We start from the raw sequence: 15,751 nt of genomic DNA, 5'->3' as shown, positions 1-15,751 counted from the left end.
AAGCCCAAATTAATTCAGTCCACTTAGAATTAAATTAAAGCCTAAACCTAAGCCCATTAGGACTAGAAAGCCCGGCTAATTGACCTAAGTTTACACTATAAATATATGTTCATGTCTCATAATCTGGGGAGGGGGCTCTCATAATTTTTCAGATCGGATTTTTAGAGAGACATACGAGAGAATTTTGAGAAGAGAGAGAGAGAGAGAGAGAGAGAGAGAGAGAGAGAGAGAGAGAGAGAGAGAGAGAGAGAAGGAGACCGCCCGCCGCGCCGCACTGCACGCCTGCCGCGCCACCGCCTGCCGCACTACGCCGGAGCTGCTCCGCCCCTCAGCCACTGCACGCCTGCCGCGCCACCGCCCGCTGCGAAGCCTCGGTCTTCTCCCGCCGCGCGCTGCTGCCCCCGCCGCGTGCCACCGCCGCGCTTGGCCTGCCTCTCTAGCGCGCGCTGCCGTCTCTCGCCGTGTGCCACCGCGCTGCCTCGTCGCACACCACCGCCGCGCCGGTGCCACCGCCGCGCCGGTGCCACCGCCGCCTGGACGTCCCTGCTTCGCCCGCTTGTGTCGCCGCTGCTCGCTGCATAGCCGCTGGAGAGCTGCCCTGCACCGCCGCTTGCTAGCCAGAGCTGCCCTGCACCGCCGCTCGCCAGCCGGAGCCGCCTACACCGCCGTTAGCCCACCGCCTGTGCTGCCGCTGTTCGCTGCACAACCGCCGGAGAGTCGCCCGTCCCCGCCTGTTGGCCGCTGCCCGGAGACACCCGCCGCGCCGCCGTTCCCGTTGTGTCACCGTCGCTCGCCGCCACTGTTCCCGACGTCACGCCGCCGCTCCCGACGCACCGCCGATCCGCAATCCCGATCCGCTACAGATTCAAATTAGGAAAGAAATCTGCAAATCAGGTAATTATCATATCCCGATTTGATTCGAATATTTGGTTGTCTAATTTGTGCTTATTGATATCTAATTTTGCATATTTGGATAATAAGCATTATTTCAATTAGGATTTTATTTCCTTTTTTGAAATCTTGGATATCTATTACTTTTCAAATTTGGATAGAATTTAGAATTTTCAAAATCTTTTGAATATATCCAAGATATTTAAGATATCTAATTTTTTTCAAGATGTGATCGATTAGGAAAATTTCCTAATCCGCAACCGCACACGTGGAAATAAATCTATCTATCAGGCTTTAGATAGAGTTATTTCCATAGCGGGTATTTCGAATTTTAGGATCGATCTGTCAGGCTTCAGATCGAAACTTAATTCGAAAGATTTAGCGGTTATATTTTTTACTTGATTTTAATTTCGAATTTTGATAAAAAATGCCAAAAAGATTACTCTAGAATAGGTTAATTTCTTTAGTTTAAAATTGCATGTTTAGATAATTGGCATTTTTAATTCCGAATTTCATTAAAGAAAAAATACAAAAAAAATAATATGCCCGTCATTAGAAATAGATCACGTCGTCGCATGACATATAGTTTGCATGTTAGGTTGCATTAATCACATGTCAATTTTTGCACGTCATTACATATAGGTTAGCTTTCATTTAAATAAATAAAAAATCAAAAAAGAAAATTTCTGCAGCTCTGATCTCTAAGTCAGGATTTATCAAAATTGTCCAATTGAGTATTTCTCTTAAAATTGGTACCGAAAGGGCGTTAGGGAATCTAGCGTAACCAAGTCCCCGAATTTATAATTTCTGGTTCGCAGAAATAAAATAGTACTCCCGCTATTTTATTTAGGTTTCTAATCAACCTACCTTAAATGATTAGTGGCAACTCCAATTGAAAATATTTGCATGCTCACAATTGGACCTAAGTTGCGATTTGGTAGAGTTTGGGAGAACTCGAGCTAGGTTAGTTAATTTAATTGATCTAGTAATCCATTAGCCTAAGATCGAAAACCCGATTTTTTTAGGTCGCGACACATATGGGCGCACATGTTTATTTTTGAACTAATTGTTGATGACCGTATCTCAAATTATGTTATGTCATCCATATATGTTGTTTTTGATTTCCTTCGATATATCATGATACGAAAGATAATACATTTACTCTTCGACCAGTCATATGTGGTGATTTTGTATTGCTTTGAACTCACGCTGCTTTGCACCATGTTTAGTGGTAAGGTGATTTCCTACCTTATACTTAGAGATTCCATTTGCTGGATTTCGGCTCACTCCTTATTTTCCACCATATGGGTCGACGTGGAGTTTCTAGAGTGGATTCCCCATTGATTTTTTGCTTGGTAATTGAACATCGACGGTTGGTTGAACCGTTGCGGGGTTTTGATGGTGATGGCGACACGTCGATGGGCGAGATTATCGATCCATAATATCGATCTAGACTTTTATACGAGCAATATTTTGGGCATAGGAATGATTTTGGAGATAGGTAACCCTGACCCTTCTCAGGACTTTTGTATTTGGTGTTTTGCTTGGACGCTGTATTAGGATTGTGATGCCAATATTAATATAAAGAAGATGCATAAATACTTTATTTAAAGTCACAAAATTCATTTGGTGAGATGATGTGAATGTTTGCTCATGCTTCCACATGCTAATAATAATGATTACAATATATAATCGGAAACGACACGTTTGCGAGTGACGTTGTGGGGCGTTATAATTACAAAGCTAGCTTCTTCCAGGAATCAATTACAGAAGTAGAAAAGTTTAATCTTGAGTAGATTTGGAATGATGCTTGTGCATGAACACAAGGCAAAAGGATAATTAAGGTTATACATATCCATAAGAATCAACCTCGCCTATATTGGCAAATTCCTGACTGATGGGCTTATTTCGCAATAGATCCGATGGACTCCGCTTTCTAACATGGACAGGGAACCTGTGTATCTCATCCATCCAGGGGTTCTTCTCCTTTGTCGGGTCGATGGTCCTTAGCGCTCGCCAAACGGCGCTGTTGCACTTGAATCCGGCCCCGAAAGCGATCTGCCATGTCCTATTGCGTTTCCTAATCCTTCCTTTGGCCTCCAAATAGGCCAATTCGTACCACAATGAGCTACTCGATGTGTTTCCGAATCGGTATAGAGTCATTCGTGATGGCTCCATGTGCCAATCGGTGAGTTCGAGGTTCTTCTCCATCTCGTTGAGAACAGCTTGGCCTCCCGCATGGATGCAAAAATGCTCAAAGGCCAGCTTGAAGTCGGGGATGTACGGCCTAATTTTTATCTTGAACACCTTCCTCGCGACCAAGGTCATGAAGAACAAGAGCTGCTCTGACATCGGGAGCACTAACGTGCTGAGGGTCGTGATGTTAGTCTTCAGGGCTTCCCCGGCAACCTCTATCAAGTCCTTGGAGAGCAACACGCGGATCTTCTTCTTCTAGTCCTCTTGTTGGAATGCGCAGCTGTAGCTCCTGTCATCCGAGCCTTTGTGGGTGCGCACGGTGTGGATGAGCTGGTACTTGGAGCGGTAGCGGTCAGAGGACCAGTCGGAGAGGAGGATCGCTGCACCACCCATCCGGAAGAGGCAATTCGAGATGAGCAACGACTGGTCATGGCCGAAGTACCAGTTGAGGGTGAGGCTGTCCGTGCTCACCACTAGGGCATAAGAGTTAGGGTGTACCTAGTGATTAATTCATAAGAGAAGTAATAAGATTAGGCCGAAGTTTCATTTTCATGAGATCAAAATTAAATTTCCCTAGTAAGAAGACCTAGAAACTTTTGTACCTAGTAGATAGAAAAAGATAGTAAATTAGAATGAACAAAGCTAATGTTCAATTCCGAGTTCAAACCACACACTAACTCCCACTTCCCAACCAACCAAAGCGTAAACTAGGGAAAGAATTACCTGAAGTCTTACTGTCAGCACAACAAAAATAAAATTGGTTTTGTTTTTTTGTCATGATTCTAATTTTTATGAAATGTTTTTAAATTACATGACACACTATCAACAAAAAATGACCTGCTATTCGCTAGTGAACCTCATAAAATGCCTATTACCCAACTTATATTTAGCATTTCGCTCGTCGATGAAAGTTTTCATTCCTTGTTTGCTTGGATAACAGAGGGTGTTGTTCATAAAAAGTTCCTATTATCAATTCAGCACTGCAAGAAAACAAGAAACCAAACCTGTAATAACTGCTTAGCAAGGTCGATAGAAATCAATCCAGCGCTGCAACCCATACCACCGAGATTGTAGCTCAACACATTCCCTCTGAGCTTGTAGTGGTTCACGATCATCGCCGACAGGGATGGCGTCGGGTTGAACAAGCTACAGTTCACGACGAGGATCCCTATGTCCTTAACCTTGACCCCGGTCTTAGTCAGCAGCTGATCGACGGCCCCGAAAATGACGGTTTCAGCCTCCGCCCGCGCTTCTGCCATGCACGGGTTCGGTGGGACCCGGAGCACGGCCTCGGGTAGGTACGTCCGCTGCCCGAGCCCGGACCGCTCGAGGATCTGCCGCTGGAAAGCGAGGCTCTCCTCAGTGAAGGCGGTCGTGAGCTCCGACCTCTTCATGTAGGTCTCGGGGGTGCATATCTGGGCCGGGTCGGGCTTGCAGCAGGCGAAGTCGACGAGGTAGACTTTTCTGGGTCGGGTCATGAAGTGGAGAGTGACCAGGAACACCATGAGGGTCGAGCAGAGGACAACGGTGACGAGATTGAATCTGAGTTGGTCCCAGAGCTGGGCCACGTCTCGGGCCGTGAGGGTCGACAGGTGGGTGTAGGAGATGCCGAGGAGTGGCACGAGGAGTAGATACATGGCTTTGGAGATGAGGTAGTGGTAGCCGAGCTTCACGTACTTGAGGTTCACTGACAAGAGGAAGTTTGGGAGTTTGTGCTTCGATGGTCTGTTCGAGTCTTGGCTTCGAGGTTCGACTGAGACGGGGACTGTCTGATCTGGGTTTTGTCGACTGATCTCTGTTATTGTGGGTCGGCCATTTCTGCGGAAAAGACAAGATCTTTGCAGCTTGTGTGTCTTCTTCAGAGGGGTTTCCCGAAGAAGCAAAGGACGAGAAGTTGGTGCTTCAAAAGCAAACGGAGGGAAATGGGAGAGAGAGAGAGAGTCTTAACAATGCATGGGGAAGACTGGGGAGTGTTTGGGGTGGATTTAAAGAGAGTGCGTGGGGAGCGTAGAGGAGTTATTAATACGCAGTATAGCCACGATTAATTTAATTATTAGATGATAAAGTGGAAAATGGTTTTTCTTAAATCTTGGTAGATCCTCTCGCGAGGCTTGATGATTTGGAAACCAATAATTGAGGGAAAGAAGGTGTGGGAAATCGGATTGAGAACTCTATCGATGGATGAGGTTGCGACGTGTCCACCATTCCGGGAGGACCCTTAATGTGGAGAGGCTGTCATGGGCTGAAACCTGTGTACCTCCCGAAATTGTTTTGTATACATATACTTGCTATCAAAATACGATGAAAAGAACATGATGCGGTAAAAATGTGGTAAATACTAATTTAGAAGAAAAATAAATTTGCAAACACGAGGAAAAATTTCTCTCTCGAGTGTATATTGATTAATGATGAAGAAGCTATCTATTCTCGATACATATATAGCAGAGAAAAGTATACCCTAAAAAAGACAAAATATCGAATCCGTAGTTCAAAATAGCAGCAAATCAAAATTCTTTTTTGTTAAAAAAATTCCCTAAACTCGATAATCTAGACAAAGAAGATAACGAAAGTATATTTAAATTTCTATTCTAGAATATCCATCATATCACGATATCTTCTTGAAAACTCTCGCCTAAATCTTCATCCAATTCCTCTCCTGGGCTCGTTGACTATGTTTCCAGCTTATCTAAACACTCTAGAAAATTTCTCGGCAATCACGTTCGCATCAGAATATATTGATATTTAAAAACACTTCTTTTCATGAGAAAATTGATTTAATGATGAAGGTGTTAAGATGTATATAAAGAATGAAGCTCACAGGTGGGCGAAAGGTACACAAGAAATCCAATTTGAAACCTCTAAGTCAGATATACCAACTTGAAACTTAGTATTTATTACAGTATGACACGAAATTAACTTCATATTTTAACAATATCGACTGCATATTAAAATTATATTTTAACAGTCCCATAAGAAATCATAACAGGTTTAGTTAACAAATTATTCAAGTGTAGCAATTAAAACTACTGCAAATGATAAAACCGCATATATACACATTTTGAAATTTTGAAACAAACACATTTCAAGAAATCACCTACTTCAAATGTAAAAATTTACATTTCAAAAGTACAATCAAATATCGTTAACATGTGCCCTAGGGCACCTTATTGACATTTTGCAATTTCATAGTAAATTCTCATATAATTTCTTTTTATTGTCATGTAATTCACAAAAGCATAGTATATTTGAGAAAGAGAGAGGAAGCAACTACTCCAACGGACAATTAATTGGTCAGACAAGCAGAGGGCATTGAATAGTTTGACAACGGGGGAAACAGTCACGTCATCACCGGTTTGACATGCAGCCGCGTGAGCCAAAGTGTAATAATTTCATGCAAGACGGCCAGCCGATCCACGTGTTGATTGGCATCGATAGGAATGCTGAACTCCGAGACCCTTGCTTCCCAAGTCGGGTCGACTCTTTAGTAAGGATGAGCAGTTTCAGGTTCCTTACAAGTTCTACTTGAAATCTAAAACCTATCTTCGGGTACAGATTCCTCATTTTTTGAAACTTGGAACCTACCTATTGGAACCTAGAACCTAGAACCTACCCTGTCATAGGTTCCAGGGTAGGTTCCAGAGTCTAACATGTTCTTTTTATTTATTTATTTTATTTTTAGCTAAACAAAACAAAAATAAATGCAATAATATTGAACAAGCTTGTCATTCACCAAAGAGAATACAAAAGACTAGTTTTCTTGGCATTATGATTCAAATAAATACAATTAAAATTTGAAGTCATTACATGATTCGATATTAGAGGTGAGCAGTTCCATGTTCCGTACAGTCCACTTAGAACTCACCATGAGAATATGTTTATCATTTTTTGGAACCTGAAACCTACCCTACCACAGGTTATAGGGTTTACCTAAATTCCGCTTGTATTATTAATGGGTTAATACCACAAAAAACCTCAAACTGGTACACCTGTGACAAATTTACCCCAAACTAATTTTTTGACCACCAAAAACCCCAAATTGGTACACCTGTGATAATTTTACCCTGCGTTAGTTTCCGTTAAATTTTACTGTTAAATTGCTTTGTTAAATGACACTCGGTAGTTGATAGATATACTAATTTTGGGTTTTACCCTCCATTTATCACAAGTATATTAGTTTGTGATTTTTTTTTGCATTAATCCAATTTAATTGAAATTAACGGAGGGTAAGTCACAAATGTGCCAGTTTGGGGTTTTTTTTTGTCAAAAAATTAGTTTGGCGTAAAATTGTCACAAGTGTACCAGTTTGGAATTTTTGGTGGTCAAAAAATTAGTTTGGGGTAAATCTGTCACAGATGTACCAGTTTGGGGTTTTTCGTGGTATTAACCCATTATTAATTGAATAATTGCAATGAACCATCACCTTTAATGACTACCACTTGCTGCTATTATCCACTGACCATAACTTATATTTAGACACAAGAAGAATATGAAATATTAACAAGTCATATAATGAAAGCTCAAACTAATGATTCCAGATTATACACTTATCATCTAACGCCATGAAAAACCGTAGGATCACGTGAAGATATAGACCAAGAAAAAACACAACAAACTTGTTTAGGTTTCAAGTTTCAAGTTCCATGTTTCAAGTTCCACTACTTAGAACCTAGAATCTACCCGTCGAAACAGGTTCCTCAATTTTTGAAACCTGGAACCTACCCTGCATATCTTGAAACCTGGAACCTATAGGTTCCTACAGGTCATGCTCTCAGGTTCCAGGTTCTATCCTGGAACCAAGCTCACCCCTACTCTTTAGAAAGGTGGGCGTACCCTGGTTAGGCCGACCTCTCCAATGATTGAATGAAGAGCCTAAAGCACAATCAGTATCCCATTTTGCGCTACATCTTACCAAAAAATGTGCTAGATGCTGGTGCGAGTCTCCTCTTCCGTCGAACATTTTGAAGTCTAGCTGAGAGAACCTTGGCATATACGGCACAGAATCTATCCAAGCCGGAGTTGGTTTGGTGATCATGTGTTATCCTCACCGGTAGGAATGCTACGATGGGGGTACTATGTCGTGGAACGATGCATGATTACCACCCCCATCGAAATTGATTGAGATTAGAAGTTTGATCACGTAAACTATGGCGATGATGCCTCTCTTGACCGCATCCATCATGCGCTCATGGGTCGTAGTCATGGGACAAGATTGCACAGTTAGGTTTGGGTGGGGACAAGTGTAGAATCGGTTCTTAACGTTTTGGCCATCGGTCAATTCACAACTCAGCTATTATTTTGATCAATTAGTCTTTAATATTTGCAAAAAGATGTTCGATCGAGTCCTAAACTAGATTTCCAACATTGAAAATTGTGGTCAATTTAATGGTTTGCGGCTACATGGCATTAGAGAAAGGCCACGTGAGAGGCGTGAAGGTTTTTCAGCATCGGAGACTCAAAAGCCCATTGAGAATGAGCTCAGGAGTTAGATTATTGCGTTTTTCAAACGTTAAGGACTTAATTAATGAAAATAAGATATTAGGGACTCAATTAATCGCCAACAAAACATTGAGGATCGGAGACGCCCTTATCCCAACTTTAGTAGGCAATGGATGAGCACGGCTTTTTACTTTTGGTTTCGACTTTGGAACAACCTATAGATGGGTTTAGTTTAGACATGCCGGTATAGATTTAAAGACCCTTTTGTTATTTTCCTGTTTTTAGTGCCAGAATCTTGAATTCTTAGATCAGGGAAAAGAGAAAGGAAGGAGCGGGTAAACATATCCTACAATTTATTTGCGCGGTCGAAGATGATGGCTCATCTCGTACCAAACCTTTTATCGGACAATTCATATTTAATGTTTGTATTACACCTCCTAAAACAACGTATGTTAATGTTTAGATTATTAACTATGAAATACTCCAAAATAAAAATTAGGACTTAACTAATTTCCATGAATATATGTCAGCTCTTGGATGTGACTAAGAGGTCACTTGATATGATCCTATCAACAACGAATTAGAATTAGGGTTTTTGATTTATCAAAGTTGCTATGTGTTAACTTAACGCGAGAAAACTTTCCACAATGGGTATCTAGTGTACTCGAGAAGTAAAAAACAATGCTTGTTAGAAAGAGATTTGTCATGGATTGTTTTTATTTTTCCCCTTGATAAGCATCTTTAGTCCTGAGCAGGACTTTAAAATGCTTAAAGGAGGCAGGGATATGAACTTCTCGGGACGATGGACTCATATAGTTCCCTCCTTTATGAATGTACTTGACCCAAATTATGTCGGCACTTAACTCAGTTCATAATGGGTGGAAATGCACTTACAAATTACACTCGAACCATCAAATCGCTCATTTTGTTTTTTTCCAAAGTTCACGCCGAAAATTTTAAACACGAACATTAATATTATGTCCTCTCTCTCCACCACTCATCTAGCTCATTTATTGCACCTCACCACCGTTGCCAACTTGCCGTCACATCACTCCCATTGTTGCGCCATTCAGCCCCCATGAGTCATCCCCGGAAGGTCACACTTGTCACCAACCCTCCATCACTCCCTCCATCAACGAGGTAAAGGGGTACGTGGTGGTTGCGACCGTCACAATTGGCGAGGCCTACGACGTTGGCTTTGAGCTTACGGCTTATGACCCGACGTTGCAAGCTCTAACCCCTGGCCAGGGAGCCCTTACCTAAGGCAGAGAGAGAGAGAGGGGCCACGACCCTCTTCTTTTTTGTCGGAGGGGAAAAGAGAAAGAAAGTTTCGAGGTAATGTCTAAAGACGAGCCGACGACTCTCAATTAGGCGCGGGCTCTCCCAAGGTTTTATCTCGCACGATGTTGGTTTTTATTTTGAAGTTTGATTTAGGCTAAGGGATTCAGTGTAAGACGGGAGTCGCCACTATCCTTTCGGAGTTGACTAGAAACTAAGTGAGACACGAGAGTTTATCTCGTTTTCCACGTAACCAAAAATTATTTAGGTTCGGGGACTTGATTACGCTAATAGTTTAACTAGCATCCTTTCGGTATCTCTAACTTGGTGGGATTATTCATCTAAGTGATCAAATGGTTTTCTTTATCAATTATGAGTCCTAAAGGTCCTTCGAGTCAGTACTTGCTCGCGTAATGTTCTTTAAGGGTTTTAATGAACCTATATTTATCCTAACAATTTAAATAAGAAAAATGAGCAAACAATGTATTGAAATTGTGGGAATTAAGCACCTAATTATTGAAAACTTGAAGTAAAAGAGCATAAATAAATCATGATACTAGTCGAGCAAATAATTATTGAAAACTTGAAGTAAAAGCACAGAAATGAATCATGATACTAGTCGAGCAAAGAATATTACATCGGCTTGTTATAAGCCTCAAGATATGAACCCCCATAAGCTTGATCCAATACTAACACGGGCAAAAAATGTTACATCGCCTTATTATAAACCTGAGGATATGAATCCCCACAAACTTGAAGCTAAAGGTAATTTCTAATTCTAGATTAAGGTGAGCCTAAATTCTACTCGTTCTATTAAGGATGGTTTTGAAAATATGTCTCGAGTTTGAACCCGAATAGGAAAGTTTCCTATTTCAAGTAGGTTTCCTATTATGAATAGGTTTCCTAATTATATGGTTTCCTAATTGGAAAAGGCTTTCTAAAAGGTGGTTTCCTAATTTAGATCCAATTCTTGCCTATAAATAAGTAGGGGATGTTATTTGTGAAAATTATCAAAGAGGAGCTTCTGCTGGGGAATTACACCCTGAAGATATTTGAGTGTTTGCAGTGATTAAATCTTGTATTAAGATTTGTGTATAATTCCTTTGTGAGATTGAGAGATTATTTCGTGAGGAATTGTTGAGCTAAATACTGTGCGAGTTATTGGATGTAATTGGAACTTGAGAAACACTTTAAGTGTTTGAGTAACTCGAGTGGGGTTATAATCTCCGTTGTATCGCTTGATCTATAGTTGAATTTCGTGCTGCTCTCCTCTTGGACGTAGGTCATTACGACTGAATCACGTAAATCTGGTGTTCGATTTATTTTCTTGTTCCGTCTATTTTACTGTTCGATCACTTGGCTTCCGCAACAATTGGTATCAGAGTTAGGCTTGGCTAAGTTGAAGCGAATCGATGGCAACAGAAGAAGGGAAAGTGAGAATCGACAGAATTGATGGGAAGGATTTTGGTTTATGGAAGATACAGATTGAGGATCACCTATATCAGATAAAATTGCACTTGCCCTTATCTGGGAAGAAGCCAGAGACGATGAAGTAAGCTGATTGGGAATTGTTGGATAAACCAGCTTTGGGTGTTACTCGGCTGACGTTGGCTTGTAACGTTACGTTTAACATCGTGAAAGAGACGACCATTGCAGGTTTGATGGAAGCCCTGTCGGACATGTATGAGAAGCCCTCTGCGATCAATAAGGTCTATTTAATGTGACGTTTGTTTAACTGGAAGATGAGCGAAGGTGCGTCAGTTGCTAATCATATCAATGAATTCAATGTGATTGTTAGTCAAGTGAGTTCTGTTGAGATTGACTTTGAAGATGAGGTACATGCTTTGATTCTATTATCCCTATTACCTGATAGTTGGAATATTATTGTCACTGTTGTTAGTAATTCCTCTGGGTTAACAAGTTCGACATTTGATGGTGTTCGAGATTTAATTTTAAGTGAGAACATCCGTAGAAGAGAATCTGGTGAACATGTATCTGCTGCTTTAGTAGGTGAAAATAGAGGAAGAACTGGTACACGTGTTAGCAAGAGTTGTATAAACCTGAATAGACGAAGTTAGTCTAGGACTGATGGTGTTGTCTATTGGAGTTGTGGCAAGAGGGGGCATCTTAGAAGGAATTGCTTTAAGCTAAAGAACGAGAAGGGTAAATGAATTAGAGTTGAGTTTGCGGATGATGTTGCAGCTATAGCAAACAGTAATTCAAATAGTGCTAATTTTGTCTTGTCCATCACTAATTATTCTTTGTATGATGGATGGATTATGGATTCTGGTTGTTGTTTTCATACTACACCAAATAGGAACCGGTTTACTACTTATCAGTGCACGGATAGTAGTAAAGTGTAATTGGGGAGCAACGCGAAGTGCGATGTTGTAGGTGTTGGTGATGTTAGAATCAGAATGTATGATGATATTGTGTAGACATTGATTGGAGTGAGACATGTTCTAGAGTTGAAGAAAAATATGATTTCCTTGAGTGCCCTAGATTCAACAGGATGTCAGTATTCTTTAGAATGTAGAATTCTAAAGTCGTTCGAGATGCCGTAGTAATAATGAAAGAAATCAAGCATAATAGCTTGTATGAACTTCAAGGTGAGATAGTGACGGAATTCACCGCAGAGACATTTGTGAAAGGAATGTGCCCCAAACGCATATGTCACAATTCAGACTCTCGAACTGAGGCATCGGTTCGAGAGTCTGAATTGTGGCATATGCGTTTAGGACACACTTGCGAGAGAAGCTTTAAGGTTCTAAGTTAAAGGAATTTGCTATGTGGTTATGTAGCTAATGAACTGAATGTATGCAGGTGTTATGACTTAAATCAACGGCGAAAAGTGCAGTTCAGTACGATTGTTAAAGAAACCACATAAATTGCAGAATTAATTCACTTAGATGTTCGCAGGTTGTCGCGGTTTCTTTCGAGGAAGAGTGCCAAATTTATGCTAATAGTTGTGGATGACCACTTGAGGAAGACACGGGTGTTTGTGCACATGCACAAATTTGATGCTGTTGTCAAGATCAGGTAGTTGAGAGCTTTGATCGAAAAGAAGACTGGTAAAACGATCAAGTATTTGCGGACTGACAATAGTATGGAGTTTTGCCCGAAACTGTTAAACGAATTTTGCATGAAGAAAGGTATAGTGAGACACCGCACTAGGGCTGGTGAATCACAACATGTTGCAGAGTTGATGAGCAGAACATTACTAGAGACGGCTCATAAAATGCTTTCTAGTGCTGGTATGGCTAGGAGATTTCTGGCGGATGCGTTTAGTACGACGAGTTACCTGGTGAATAGATCCCCATCGATTGCGATTGGATGTCGGACTCTCGAAGAAGTGTGGTCAGGTAACGTTGCTTTTTATTCTGTTCTTAGAATTTTCGGTTGCCTGTGTTATGTTCGAGTTAGTGATGGTAAGCTCGATGGAAAAGCAAGAAAGTGCATTTTTCTAGGTTATGCACAAGGTGAGCGAGGCTATAAGTTGTGGTGCCCGGAATTAAATTTACCTGTTGTCAGTAGAGAAGTTACATTTGACGAGTCTCCAGTACTTCTAGCAATGAGTGATTATAGCAATATTTATACGAATTTGGACGGTATTCAGCTTGAAGTGGAGTTACAATCAGAAACTCCTGAGGTAGCGGGCACTAGCAAAGTAATCAACACAGATGGTGCTTGTAGCAAGGTGGAGCCTATAAAGCCAACAGTTGTTGTAACTGCTAATATTGACAAGGTGAGTATTTGATCTCCTCGTAGATATGAATGCAATGATGGTTTTGCTTTATCTGCAATTGAGGAGGTTGTGTCGGAAAATCCTTGTAGAGCAGTTAAAGGTGCATGTGGAGTTGGTGTTCCGATGAGGTCCACGGTTATGGCGAAGTTCAAGCGAGGCTTGGACTTGGAAGATATCTATGGCGGTTGAGCCCATTGGGGCTGTGGGAGAATAGTAGCAAAGTTCCAACGAAGCGATTGTAATTTGGCTCAAACGTCCAGCCAAGGTGGAGATTGTTGAAAATTTGTCTCGAGTTTGAGCCCGAATAGGAAAGTTTCCTATTTTAAGTAGGTTTCCTATTTTGGATAGGTTTTGTAATTATATAGTTTCCTAATTGGAGAAGGTTTCCTAAAATGAGGTTTCCTAATTTAGATCCAATTCTTGCTTATAAATAAGTAGGGGATGTTATTTGTGAAAATTATCAAAGAGGAGTTTCTGCTAAGGAATTACACCATGAAGATATCCGAGTGTTTGTAGCGTTTAAATCTTGTGGTAAGATTTGTATACAATTCCTTCATGAGATTAATAGATTATTTTGTAAGGAATTATTGGGCTAAACACTTCGTGAGTTATTGAATGTAATTAGAGCTTGGGAAACACTTAGAGTATTTTAGTAACTCGAGTGTGGTTGTAATTTTCGTTGTATCACTTGATCTATAGTGGAATTTTGTGCCGCTTTCCTCGTAGACGTAGGTCATTACGACTAAACCGCGTAAATCTAGTATCTAATTTATTTTCTTGTTCCGTCTATTTTACTGTTCGATCGCTTTGCTTCTGCAAAAGATGGTGATGCCAATAAACTAATCATCCATTAAGAGAGTGATCCTAAGACTAAATTGGTTTTGTTCCTTAACTAGCCCATATTAACTAAACACTAAGCTATTTGGTTACTAATTCCTATATGTATTAACTAAACTAACCTAATTGATTGTAAGCTAGGCTAATGAACCTAATACTATCCACCATGGACCGCCACCTCCTAGCTTCCGACCACCGACCTTCGGTCTTCGACAATTACATCCACCATAGGAACATGCAACCACTCAACTCAAATAATTAACAAGTTCACCCAATCAACCATCAATCAAGAATTTCGGGTTTGGTCCAATAATAATCATGCAATTCGATTTCCAATCAACCTTGTAATCAACTAAGGGGCTAATTTATTAATGCTAAGTGATTATTAACCCCTACTTGCGTTTCACAAAGCCGTAGACTAAGTCACTAGCACCTAATCAACATATAATCCTCATTCCTAATCTACCTGCCGAAGAATCATGCATTGATAATCAAAATAAAGGGCAATCAACCATCATTTATTCACCAGCAAGGTCACATTGTCATGCAATTAGACCAATTACCCTCACAAATCACAAAATAAATTTATGGACGAAAAGGCCAATTTCAGACCAATTAAGTTTTAATCCAATTAAGGGCCTTAATGATCTCCGATTTAAGAAATTTCAGTTGCCAATTCAGGCATAGGATGTCCACTTAAAATTTTATTCAGATCGCTTTGCCTATTTTTAGCCCCATCAATACAGTAAATTCAATTAAGTTCTAGAACTGAGGATTTGACCCTTTTCATTCCCGGTTTTTGAAAATTCAGGAAAAATAGCAAATGAACTCCAATTAGTGCCACAATTGACAGACAGCAAGCTTAGGATGCGCTTTACAATTTTTTTTTATTTAATTTTTTTGGTAAAAAGCCCTCCTCCGATGAGCAGTTACACAGTTTACCCGGAGGACTCAATCTGAAACAGTCTTTGAGGCCATCCCGACTTTGACCTTGAAGATTCAAATTGACCGACAAAATCTTCTTAGAGTTTTATGAAATTTTAGGTATCTGCAATTTAGGACCTCCCCTATAACTTTTATGTTTTGAGTTTTTGCAAATTAATCCTCCAAGTATTTATTAATTGCAAAACAAGTTTAGCCGACACTAGATTAGTTTTCATGGATCAAACCGTAGTCTACTTCGGTAATTTCGGACGCGAGTTTCACTGACCAAAAAGATGTTTAAATTCTACGTTCTTTATATCAATCAAAAGCTATTAATCTCAAATACATTCTATTTGAAGACAAATTTTCCTAATTTATTGTATATATTTCTGAAAATAATTGAAGAACACAGAAATATCAGATTAGGTTACGATTTTCCAAAAA

At 40.4% G+C, this 15,751-nt stretch overlaps 1 pseudogene; it reads right to left on the bottom strand.

Annotated features, from left to right (window-relative positions):
• Positions 1 to 2,736: 2,736 nt before the first annotated feature.
• On the bottom strand, positions 2,737 to 11,482 carry LOC115663086 (3-ketoacyl-CoA synthase 11-like; annotated as a pseudogene).
• Between the last annotated feature and the right edge of the window lie 4,269 nt (positions 11,483 to 15,751).

This window comes from Syzygium oleosum, unplaced genomic scaffold (assembly GCF_021117445.2).
Source record: "Syzygium oleosum isolate NSW1041296 unplaced genomic scaffold, Sole_v2.1 Sole_v2.01, whole genome shotgun sequence".
Lineage (NCBI taxonomy): Eukaryota > Viridiplantae > Streptophyta > Magnoliopsida > Myrtales > Myrtaceae > Syzygium > Syzygium oleosum.
The sequence above is the reverse complement of the archived record's forward strand: the minus strand, read 5'-3'. Positions and strand labels throughout refer to the sequence as shown.